Genomic DNA, 12,856 nt, shown 5'->3' with positions numbered 1-12,856 from the left:
GACCTGCGTGCCTGGCCGTCCCCACCTGCACGTGGTCAGGGCTATCTCATTGTCTGGGCTGAAGGGTGACAGGGCCAAGCTCCCATGCCCCCTGCCCCCACCCCGTGCCCCCCCCGTCCCCACCCCTGCCCCCCCACCCCCCAGGGACGCTTTGGCTCTTCCGCGGAGGCTTCAGCTGCTCTGGCACATCTGGGAATGGCGGCTAATCTGTGTCGCTTGTGCTTGACTTCTGGGCTCCTGCCCCAGCCCTGGGACCCCACCCACCACTTCCCCAACTATCCTGCGGGGTCCGGGTGGGGGTGGGGCTAATCATGATTCCTAGTCCTGCCCGCTGACAGAGACCTCCAGTTCCTAGTCCAGCTCAGGGAAATCAGCTTCACCTCACTCCGGGACATTTGCCTCAAAAATGTTCTAGAAAAAGAAACAGCTGAGCCCCCCTGCAGACCTCAGACTGAGCAGAGAGCGGGCTGCACTGGGACACACAGCCCAGAGGTGCAAGTCAGAGGGGAGGGTCCAGAGACCCTCCAGCCCTGTGGGCCTCCCAGGTGGGTCTTACCTGAGGCCCTGCGGAACAGCGAGCCCATCCCAGAAGAGCAGGGGTTGCCTGAGCCCCAGGCCTGTCCAGTCGGCAATTCCCAGCCATCCTGGATGTCCCCCTCCCCCACATCCGAGTCCCGACCACGAAACCACCCAAGACCTCTGAAACCTCCTGCCCCCCAACTCCGCCACCACTCTGCTCTGAGCCACCATAGGCTCCTGGACCCCCCACTTCCCCTCTGGCCCTTGGTCCTGGGCTGAACAGTGCCCCCCACTGTTCAGTGTGACCTTATTTGGAAACAGGGTCATTCCAGACGTCGTTGGTTGCATTAGGGTGAGATCATGCTGGAGTAGGGTGGACCCGAAATCCCGTGACCAAAGTCCTTGTCAGGCCCCGTGAAGACACGCAGGGCAAACACCCCTGGGACAGCAGAGGCAGAGGTTGCAGCGATGTGTGTGCGATCCAAGGACGCCAGGAGCCACCAGGCGCTGTAAGAGAAAGGAAGGGTCCTCCCTAGAGCCTCCAGAAGGAGGGCAGCCTTGCCGACACCTTGATCTTGGACTTTTGGTCCCCAGACGTGTGAGGGCACAATTCCATTGTTTCAAGCCGCCCGGTTTCTACTGATGTCTTACAGCAGCCCCAGGAACCGAATATAATCTATAACAGGACCCCCACTTGTCAGGGAGAATCAATTTAAATCTTCCCCTTCACCCCTCTGCTCATCCAATGGCTTCCCTTACGCTGGATATAGAAGTACAGATTCTCAGCACTGGCCGTCTCCAGGTGCCTGGTTGCTCCCCCTGCCCCCTCCTCTCCCTCTCCCTCCCCTGCTCCCCTGTGGCCACCAAAGCAGGAACAGACCCTTCGCCAGTAAGGACATCCCTCTCTTGCACATTCTCAGGAAAAGCCTCAAATGTGAAAGAAAAAGAAAAAGTCTGGGTAACAGATAGTTGTGCACCGGGACGCTGGGTGTAAGGCAGGTCCCTGTTTTACTACGTGTATTTTGGGTCTTTTCAAAAATGGCTGTTGCAGAGGGAGTCGGAGGTCTCCAAGGTTCCCACACCCCAAACCTCCGCCCCCCCGCCCCCGAGCTGGAGGTTTTGCTTCGTGAAGTTTACAAAGCACTATCCTACAAAGCCTTTCACGACTTGCCTTTTTTTAACAGTATACATTTGAGATCTCTCCGGGTTGATAAATATCAGCGTAATTTATGCATTTCAGCTGCCGCCGCAGAGCCTGCGGTGAGAGGTCCCATCCGCGTTGATCCAAACCCCTCCCTACTCGTGGACGCGCAGGTCCCTTCTACTTCACAGTAGCAAATGCAAGTGCAACAGTATCCAAAATGTACTGTGAGTCTTCTTTCATGTGTCTCCGTGCACGTGTGTGAACACTGCCTCAGGGACAGCCCGGGAGGGACGTTATGGGCTGCACACTGGGAATATTTTCCGTTTTACTTGCCATCACCAAATCACTGTGGTGAGGCGTGGGCCAATTTATCCCCCAAGGGCGGTAGCTTCTCTCATGCATTCATGTACTTACTCGTCCCACAGCTGTTTCCGGAACCTCCTACGTGTGGACACCGCTCTGGGCATGGGACACAGGCGTGAGCACCCCGTCCGTGCCGCGCAGCAGGCCTCCCAGACCACGGGCTTTGGGTCCAGGCCGTCTGGGTGCTCAGCCCACGGCCTCGGGTGGGTCACGGGACATTTTGGGATCTCGGTCTCCTCATCTGTGAGCGCTGATAGAATTAAAAATACGTATGCAGACAGAGATACACACATGGACACAAACGTCCACCAGGGACACAGGCAGAGAAAGATACAGTGGACGTAGACAGAGGGAGGTTTGGGAGCAGGTACAGATTAGAAACTCACGAGCACACACGACCGTCAACAGACGAAAACACACACGGAAGCACAGACACGCGCCCCCACGACCATCTTCCCTCGACCTCACTCCCCCGCCTCACAGCAACCACTCCCAGGTTCAACGGGAGCGTAACACAAGACAATGTAGACCAAGCACCCGTGCCTGGCATGAAATACTGACCACTGTGACTATTTAGTATAAATTACACCAACCATGATCCACTGGCACAGCTAGCAGCCATTAAAGGCCGCCGGGAATGCACACAGCACACTGTTGCCTCAGTGCGGTGTGGAGCTCCCACTCCATGGGCAGCCGCAGAGTGTCTTAGGGAGAGTATTAAGAAGAACTTATTCCAGATTTAGGCTTGTAACAGGTGATTTGGGGGAGGGATTTGGGGCTTTGCTCTGGGCCGAATGCTGTTGCGAAGTGCGAGGAATTCTGTGACCGGACGTCTAACAAGAGAGTGAGGTAGAAGCCATCACGGGTAAGGAGTCGTGGTCACTCGTGCTGCTCGGGGAAGGGGGGCACGTTGTTTTGTGACTTGGACATTTTGACTGGGCGCAGACACGGCTTCAGGGTAGCCCTGGGTGGCTTGGTGTCCACGAAATGTTTCATGATCAGCCAGAGAAAGAATGTACACACGCTCTTCTCGCCTGTCAGAGGGACACGGCCGGCCTTCCTTTTCTGGTTTACCTGCCTGTGTTTCTCTCCCCACCAAGAGGCTCAGCTTCTCGGGCTCGGCTCTGTGTCCTGTGTGCCGTTCTCCAAGGAGGAGGCCCTCCGGTCAGCTCCACAGGAAACAGATGGTACCGCCCATCCCTCCTCCAGAGCCAGAGGACCCTACCGAGAGCAGGAGAGCAGCACCTCCACGGAGCGCTGCCTCAGCCAGGCCCAGCCGGAGTGGGGGGTGTGGGACAGAACCCCGCGTCCGTCTGGCCAGGGCAGGCGCTGGGGGAACAGGGTGGGCGACAGGGAGGCCACAGTTCCGTCTTGGCTCAACGACTACACGGGGCGGAATGGTGACCCCCAAATTCACATCTACTCAGAACCTGAGAGTGCGACCTTATTTGGAAATGGAGCCTCTGTAGACGCAGTTAAGATGGGGTCCTACGACACGGGGCTGGGCCCTCGGCCCAGTGAGCGGTGTCCATGTAAGGAGGGGACCCCACGGAGGTACAGAGAAGATGGCCGTGTGACAACGGAGCAGAGGCCCTGGTGATGGGTCTGCAACCGACGGGCTGCCAGCAGCCCCTGAGCCGGGAGAGAGGCCTGGAACAGTCTCCTCGGAGTCCTCACAGGGAACTAACCTTGTTAGTTGTCCGCCGCCCCCCACCAATGCTGGACCTCTGGTCTCCGGGACAGCGAGAAGAGACTCCTGCTTTGAAGCTCCCCGGTTTGTGGAGATGGGGTGCGGCAGCCACAGGACGGCCGCCCAGTGACCTTGAGCTGCCGTGTTGCCAGCTGCACACCTGGCCCTGGCCTCTGAGAGCCAAGGACAGCCTCAGGTGTGGCCGCAGTCCAGGCAAGGCTGGCCCCAGCCCCTCCGCTGCATCTCGGCAGCTACGTGTCTGTCTCCGGCCAGGCCGGGTCCCTGGCTCCTGCTGCTCCGCCCGTCAGACACCCTCAGTGTAACGACCGTCATTATGTGATTGTGGCGTCGCGGGGGCCAGCGATTCGTCGTTGTCAATATTCACCGAGTGTCCAGTCCATCTGCAGAAAATGGTGATAATAAAAACTAGGAGAGCTCCCCTCTGGCTGTCACGGGCCGGCTCGGAGGGAAGATTCCGGAAAGGAAGGCACACCCGGGCAGAGCAGGGATGGGGGCTGGATTAGTAAAGATGGACAGTGGTCCCGGCCCTGTGTTCTGAGCCCCTTCAAATACATCGCCCGAACACACCTGACGGTGTTGACCAACGTCGATCAACACGTGTCACCAGGGACACAGAGAGGGTCAGGTGACGAATCAGTACCAGTCACGAACTCGGACGCCGCCGGATCAGGCACCACGACGGGGTCTGCCACACGAAGGAGCCCATTTCCGTGTCTGCCCTCAGACAAGACGGCGGGACCAGGGCCCAAGGACGGGTGCTTCCTGCCACGGGCTCGTGGGGGAGGACATTCAGGCTGGGCTGAGCGGCCACGAGGCTTCCTGGACGCAAGGACTTTGCCTGGTGCCTCAGAGAACGAGGGGAAGGGAAAGCGAACTGCACCTCAATCCCCAGAAACCTTGGAGGACTCGCCCGTGTCGGTGGGAGGCTCCCCAGACTGGAATCTCACCGGCTGCCGACAACAGGTCCGTGGCATCCACCTGGGGCCATGCGGGGGCTCACGGGAGCCTGGATGCTGTGTCTGGGGGGTGACGGCCACCAGGGGATTCAGTCACGGGTGAGGCAGCCTCTGTTCAGGCTCAGGCAAGCATCTCTCAGCTTCCCTGGGTCTTCGGAGGTCATCCCGGTCCGTCTGCAGGGAGGTTGCCCGTAGGGCTGGAGACAGGACCGTAAAGCTTCTCACGGTCCATGATCGAACCCAGGCGGACTGGATTTTCTGCCTGAAGTCCGTGCAGTGGGAGACCACAGGAGCGCATCTGGAGATTGGGGTGGTGGAGACAGCCTTCCCGGGTCTCGAGAGTGAAACCCCCGCAAATGAGGCTTCTCCGGGACCCCTAACAGACAGGCCCCGTTCAAGAAGGGAAAATGGCCTTCTGAGGGTGTTTGGTCAGGATCCAGAGCTTCTGCAATGAACAGGGTACATTCTGGGGGGTGGGGTGTGACCCAGGGCATTCGTGTTTAGAGCCAGCCTCACAGAGTGGGAGAACCTCCAGACTCCCACGACCTCAGCGGAGAGAACCCTTTGGCTCCTTCCCCTCCCCTCACTCCCATCACCCAGCCTCTAACCTAGAACCCCGCAGGTGAGTCAGGGCTTGCTAAAGGAGGGATGCTCCAAGCTTGCAAAAATGGCCCATCCCTCAGGTATGGGGGCCAAGGCCTCCCTCAGAGCTCTCTGGTGCCTATCCAGTGTCCAACAAAAACACTCCAAACTTAAGTAAGAAGAGACTTGATTCTACAGGATTATTGCAAGAGAGGAAAAGGGCCTATTGCAATGGGGGAGGGACTGTGTAATGAGGGAGGGGCCCCCTGGGGTGGGAGGAGGGGTGTGGCAATGGGGGGGAGGGGCTCTGGCAAGGGGAGGAGGGGCGATTGCAGTCAGGGTACCCCCAAGCATGAGATCACAAGCATCAGGTCAGGCTGAAAGGGCCTTTCCTTTCAGAGGAGGCAGGATGCGTGGAGCTCAAAGATGGTGGAGGCAGCACGATGGGACCAGCAGACCAGAGAATGTCTAACCCTGGGGTCAAGAGCGGCCCTCTGCTGCCACAGGCTGAACGGGGCCAAGGTCCAGGGGAAGAAGAGAGTCTTCATCAGTATTACCAACAAGCACTTTGTTCCCATCAGTTTAGTGGGGACAAAACAGATCAGCGAAGCATTGACGAGGCAAAGGATGGGGAATTGGAGATCTGTGTCTGGCTTTATTCCAGGTAACCATGGGGCAGGTGAGCCTCCCCTGTCATGTGGGGAAGGCGGGTTTCAGGAGCACAAGAGGGCAGGGAGGGGCTCTCTCCAACAGTCACTGCTCCCCAGGGCCATAGGCCTCAGGAAAAATTCAACATTGACACTGGGCCCTGATGCTACCATAGGATCCTTCCTTGGTCCGAGCTGTCCTCCGAATCATCAGACTCTTGCCCTGATAAATAGGTCAGAACCATCTTTCCACGTCTGGAATATGCTGCCTCCAAAATCCAAAGAGGCCGTCCAAGGTTTGTGCATTTTTCTTAATGAGAGGTTCAAGGTCCATAACCTGTCCTTTATCTTGAAAGGGATGTCCCGGTATGCCCCCAGACCACGGATAAGCCTTTGCTGGACCCCCAAACCAGTCCCTGACATGCCCGGCTCTAGACTCAACTAGAGTCTGGCTCCCACCTTGGGAGTGTATATTGTCACCAGGCCGTTTCTTGCTCAGAGGGTCCAGTAACATGCTACGGATGACAGGAGGGCCCGTGCTCTACCCTGCGGGATTTCCCATCAGCCCCTTGGACTACACAGCGCTGGAGAACAGAGAAGACACAGCCCTGGGCGAGATGGACCATGTGAACTCCGGCCATTCCACATGAATACAGGCCACTCTGCTTCCTGCTGGTGAGCTCGGGGACCCCAGCCTCAGGAGCAACTCTGTCCGCACCAGGGGCAGTCATCCACACAAATGCCCGTGAGTTTCTCTGGGGGAGGGCTCCGTAGAGCACTACTGCAGTGTCCTTCCCCGGGGCCTGGACCTCTCCTGCACCCCACGGGTCCCGGGTCCAAGAACTAGCTTGGGTTTGGAAATGTGGCAGGAGGGTCATGTGCACCGAGCGCGGCTGACCTTGACCTCCTCCTGCCCTTGACCATTTGTGGAGAAATACTTTAAATATTCCCCTCCTGACCACCCACCATCATGTCCTAGAGAACCACATTCCATTGGTCACTGACATAGATTTCAACAGAGAAGGACCCTACCCACTAGGTGACCTGCTTCTGGCAGATGAGTGCTGCCATCTGGACTCTGCTGTTCTGGGATCCATGATCTCCCTGCAACACATCCACAACCCTGCACCGCCCTCTCCATCATCCCCTGCGCCGTGTCCCCAACGCTGCACCATGATCCCCATCAGCCCACCCCATGTACCTGCTCCTCTACAACCTCTGCATAGTCTTCAGGTGGGGAAGGGGGCTTCATCTCCCAAGGGGAGACAGGCCACTCCCTCAAGCCAGAAGGGGTCAGGGGTCCTGAGGCTTCCATTGGCTCAACTGCATTCCCCTCACCTCCCCCCATCTTGAGGTCAATCTGCTTTCTCACTGGGTTCTTGACTCTGGAAGAGGAGGGTCTCAAGGTAGGAATGCAGCCCTCAGGGGTGGGGGCTCCCCCCTGAGGTTGGGTCCTGAGCCTGGGGCTCCTCCCAGTTCCCCAGATGTAGAGCCTGAAGTGGGGCTGGGGGTCTGTATACGAAGGACCAGCTCTCAGGGAGGGGAGCGAGGTGAGCCAGAAGGTGCCTGGGCGGCATCGGCTTCAGTCTGACCCCCGGGAGCCTGGAGCAGGGATTGCATCTGCACTGATTCCTCCTTCCGGGGACGCGCCGGCTGGGGGCCGCTCCCATGACTGCCTTGGCTGAAGGCAGGCCCCCAGGACGGGGCATACACTGTGGGGCGGGGGGGGTCGCCTGCCCCAAGACAAGCTGGCTCCGTCTACCAAGAACTCTTCTGCAGAGCAGGGGTCCATTAGGGGATGGGGGACGAGCCTGGTGGGGCCTGAACAGCATCTACTACAGAAACTGGCATTTTTCTAGCAGCTTCTTACAGGGTTTCTGGGGAACTGTGATCACAAACCAACCACAGGGCCTGCCCAGCCTTGTCTCAGCACAACACCAGGCTCTCTGTGGCAGCTTCCCCGGGCCAGGAGCGCCCCACAGCAATTACCAAGGTGTCTGGTGCTGAACTGTGTCATTTCCCACAAAAGGCCATCGAAGACAGATCCCCAGAGGCCGGCCAGGTGCCAGCTGGAGGATAAGAGAAGGTAACAAACAGGATTGATATGTTTAATCTAACACTGGGACTTTTCACGGTGGTCGGGATGCTGCTCCATTTATCAGGGCGAGACAGCTCCCGAACAGACGAGCTGTCCAGATCTCGCCTTCCTTCTACGGGAGGGTTATGTTATTAAACACAGGTGTCTGCACGGGAGAACTCTCGGGAAGAAAAATGCCTTTGTCAGAGGTCTTCGATTACAGCTGGCCTTCCCAGCTGACCCTCCAGGCGTGGGCCCCCCTCTGCCCCCGCTGGCCCCCTTCCCGTGCTCAGTGTTGCAGTGTTTTGAGGAGCAAAGAAAGTCCGTCTCTGGCGCGCATCCCTCGCCCGGTCGGCCGCAAGGCCCCAGCACCCTGTGCAGGCATCCTCTGCCCTCACACCACACCACCCCGATAAACACGCAGAAGGAGCTTTTAGAGTCACGGGGCCTCAGACTCGAGGGTGGGATTCTGGGAGACAGCAACAATGTCGAGACGCAAGGGCCATTTAGGGGAAGAAAACCTGTGTCAGCAGACCGTACAGCCACGGGCCAGGAAGAGCAGCCAACCGCGTCCGCATCACCCCGGGAACGTGGTCCCTCTGAGTCTGCGTGTCAGGATCTCTGAGGGCAGGGCCAGGATCTCCATGATCTCCATGAAGTGATCCTGGTGTAGCCCAGGGTCCGAGAGCCGCTGTGGAGGAGCGGGGGGTGATCGCCTGCACGGCCCGAGGCTTCCCGGCCCCCCCTCAGCCCGGGTGCTGGGTCCTCACCTGGCTCCTGGGTCTCCCGGAATAGCCCTGTGCTCGTCTCAGCCGGGACGGAGCTCGGACCCCGACAGCCTCTCATGGCCTCTGCGGGAAGGGCACTCATTCTCTGGGGCTGTTCTGAGCAGCCCCCGAGGCAGGGGGCTTGAGCAGTTTATGTCCCGGAGCCTGGAAGTCTGAGGTCCAGGTGTGGACAGGGCTGGTTCCTTCCGAGGCCTCTCTCTTTGGTGTGTAGACGGCCGTCCTCACCCTGTGTCCTCACACAGTTGTCCCTCTGTCCGTGTCAGTGTCCTGATCTCTTCTTATAAGGACACTTGTCGGATTGGGTTAGGGCCGACTCACTTTCCTTCAATGCGGTCCTGTTCTGAGGCCCCCGGGGGCTAGGGCAGCAGCCTGTGATTTTGGGACTGGGGGATGCCCTTCAGCCCGTGACAGGAAGTCATGAAGAACCAGAAGGGAAGGAGCAGGCTCTCCTCGGCCAGATTAAAATGATATTTTATGTCCTAAGTCAGAGCCACTCAAAACACCGTGTCATGGGGGCGACCAGTTGGACTGACAATTGCACGGAGCTGACAGGCAAATAGAACGAAATTGGAAACATGGGGTCTTTGGGGGAGGTGGGCGGGACAAGGATCTGTCCTGCTCACTCTCCACTGCTCTCTCTTTAGTCTCAGAGGTGTTTCTCCCGTGGCCCCTTGGCCCATCGAGGTCTTTCGAGCAGAAGAGAAGCTCCCCCTTTCAACTTTCAAGCATGCTGCTCTGGGTCTCCTGCTGCCCTTGTGGGTAGAACTGTTTCCTCCACCCCTGCAAACTCCTCCCAATGCCCCCAGCCTGTGCCCTGCATGCTCCACCTCCTCCCAGGGACCCTCAGGCTTCCCTAGGGGGTGGGATCCACCAGAGGAAAGCCAGATGGCCTCAAAACCCCCTGCTCGCTCACCCCAGCCCAGGGGGAGGGTGTAGGCAGACAGCCATGGCTTCAAATCCTCGTGTGCTTGGAGCTCAGCTATTAAAGAAAGCTCTGGCGCCAGGGTTCCCTTCTCTTCCTCTGTCCTGCCCATTGCAAGCAGGAGGAGGTGTGCTCTGTTATCCCCAATTTTCTCTAGGTGAGCCGCTCCTAGTCCAAGCTTTGGAGGGAGGAACTGCAGATCCTGTGATCCTAAGACCAAAACCATGCGTTTGCATCAAACTCTCGGGATGAAAGCTGATGCTGTATCTCCATCTGCAGTCTCCTCCAGAGTGGGTCTCTTGTATCGAAATCCTCAGTTCACTCCAAACCCAGGAAGGGAAGAAGCAGGATGTTCGGCAAAGACACCGAGTCATTTTCTGGATGCATACCCTGCACTGCGCCCCTTCCCACCACCCACTCAGCCACATGTTAGGGGTGCAGAGGTGGTCCTTTGACCCCCCAGGATGGTTGACGAGGTCCCAGGCAGAGCCAACCCATGAAGTGCACTTGCCATCCCAAGAAGAAGCCCCAGCACTGGGGAGCAGGGGAGGAACCTCCCGGGTGTTTTCAGGGCCCCTACTGGAGCCTCAGTGGGAAGTCAAGCAAGGCAGGCACCACCTAAGTCAGAGGCTACGCAGAGCTCTTGCAAAGTGCGTGAGGATGAGTGCCTGCTGAGCTATGATGTGTCTGTTCTGTTTAACCCTTGGACTCCACTGGAAAGGCAGGCAAAGAAGAGTTGGTTAGACTTTCTCTTGCCTCAGGGCGCACAGCGAATAAGGGGTGGACGCTGGGTGGGACACGTTTCCAATGCCGATGCTCGGCACAGTGCCTGGCATGCAAAACTCCGAAGCAATCGGCTAGGATGCCGGTGCATCCCACTCACCTCTGTGACCTCCTCTGTGACCTCCCACTGTCCTGCCCCACAGGCTACCTCCACTGTGTGGGGGCCCAGTACCAGCATCAGGGCCACGAGAGCCCACCAGATCTGGCCTCCATGCCAGCAGAGCCCCGCAGGAAGCCTACCTCCTCTCTGTTCCTGAGGCCACTCTTCAAAGACAATCCTCTGATGTCTTCCTTCCCACTCTGCTGGCTCCTCCCTCACTGCACCACCAAAGTCCTTGAAATATTCATCCACACCTGCTGCCTCCGCTTCCTCCTCCTGGGTCCCCAGGTAGTGCCTATGCTTTCCCCGAATGTCCCTGCCTCAGAAACCCTACTGCCCTTTCTCAAAGATGACCGGTGACCCTGTGTGGGTTCCTGAGGCTGCCATGACAAATTACCATAAATCAGATGGCTTAACGTAATAGAAATGTATTCTCTCCCAATCCAGGAGGCCAGAAGCCTGAAACTAAGGTGTAGGCAGGGTTGGTTCCTTCTGGGGGCGCTGAGGGACACTTGGTTCCAGGTTTCTCGGAGTTCCTGCTGGACGCCAGCAACGCTTGGTGTTCCTTGGTTTGTAAATGCATCATGCAGATCTCGCATCTCTGTCCTCTTCTGTCTCTTACAAGGACACTCTCATTGGATTTTCAGAAGCCACCTGAATCCAGTATGGCCTCATCTCAATTCTTATCTTCATCACATCTTCAAAGACCCAACTTCCAGAGAAGGTCTGAGGTTGCAGGTGGACATAAATTTGAGGAAGTACACCGTGCAGCCACTGCACCCACTCTATCGGGCTCCCCAGAAAAAGAAATATATAGAGACAGGATATATATGTATGGAAATACTTAGTGGGCATGAGATTTATTATAGGCATTGGCTCATGTGTCCAGCAAAGCTGAGAAGTCCCAGGAATATGCAGTCTGCAAGCTGTAGATTCAGGACGGCCGGTGGTGTAGCACAGTCTGGGTCCAGAGGCCTGAGAAACAGGATAGTTGATGGTGTAGACGCTAGTCTGTCTGAAGGCCTGAAAGCCAGGAGCTCCAAGGGAAGGAGAAGGTCAATGTCGAGCTCAAGCAGTCGGGAAGAAGGGGTGACTTAAACCTTCTCCCACTTGCTTGCTCTATTCAACCCAAAGTGGACTGGGAGAGACCACCCACATTAAGGAGGTCACCTGCTGCACTGAGTTCACTGGAAGAAGACCAGGGTTCCTCCAAAGGGGGGCAACATGCAGACCCCAGCTGCTCCTCCCCACACCCTACCCAAATGGACTCCCTGACCCATGCCTTCATGTCCAAGAGGACTCTCCACCACTCTTCCTGCCTCATGGTGTGGCCATGACTCCCACAGAACAAGCCAGTGGGTGCTGCCATCTTTGGGGCTAGAGGAGCCAGGCCTCCCTGACGGCTGCTCTCATCTGAGGGCACATTTCCCCAGGTCTTGTCTCTCCTCTATGCCTGGACTTGAAAGAATACGTTTAAAACATATTGGAAATAACTGAAATCTGTGGTAGGCAACCAGGAGTAGTGGATGGGAGCCAGATTCCGGAGCCAACCACCCAGATGCTGGAAGCAAACCCAGCTGTTCCCCTATCAGTGGCCCAGGGAGTGATGTGACTTTTCTGGATCCAGTTTCTTGTTCTAAAAGGTGGAAGTGGTATTCACGTCTACCACATAGGACTGTAGGATAGTAAGCAAGTTCATGTCACCAAGCACTGGGAACAGTGTCTGACGTGTAATAAGTGCCTTCTCAAGTGTGTGTGAATAAATAAAAAATGAGTGTTTTGTCTGTTCCTCTGGTTTCAAGTGGCTTGTACCTACAATCACGGTGAGGCTGTGACTAGCATCCCTGGAGAACACCCCCACCCCCACCGCCCCCGTCTTCTCCAGGCCTGGCATCCCTCATTCCCTCAGCATTATGATGCTTAACTAGACACATCCTGTCAGCTTGGCATAAAAAGCTGCCCATGGCATTTAGGAAGGGAAAATAAATGGTTCTTTTCTGTCTTTCTCTCTGTCTCATCCCCTGTCCCTAGGGGATGAGACACTACAGTATTTCACAATAACTTTCCTGGGACATGACTCAGGAAGATAAAAGCAAACACTATTCATGTGTCCAAAATCACCCAGGAAGGCTGGTGGGGTGGGAGGGGGGTTGCACTTCTGAAGGAGAAGTGCAGAAGTCCCCCCAGAAGTACCCCCTTCCTGGGGGTAAAGTTTCAGGGCTCCTGTCATTACGCCACCCACCCCACGATGTACCTAAATTCTC

Source organism: Mustela putorius, unplaced genomic scaffold (genome assembly GCF_011764305.1).
Source record: "Mustela putorius furo isolate JIRA1106 unplaced genomic scaffold, ASM1176430v1.1 tig00003853_pilon_pilon_pilon, whole genome shotgun sequence".
NCBI classification, from domain to species: domain Eukaryota; kingdom Metazoa; phylum Chordata; class Mammalia; order Carnivora; family Mustelidae; genus Mustela; species Mustela putorius.
The sequence above is the reverse complement of the archived record's forward strand: the minus strand, read 5'-3'. Positions refer to the sequence as shown.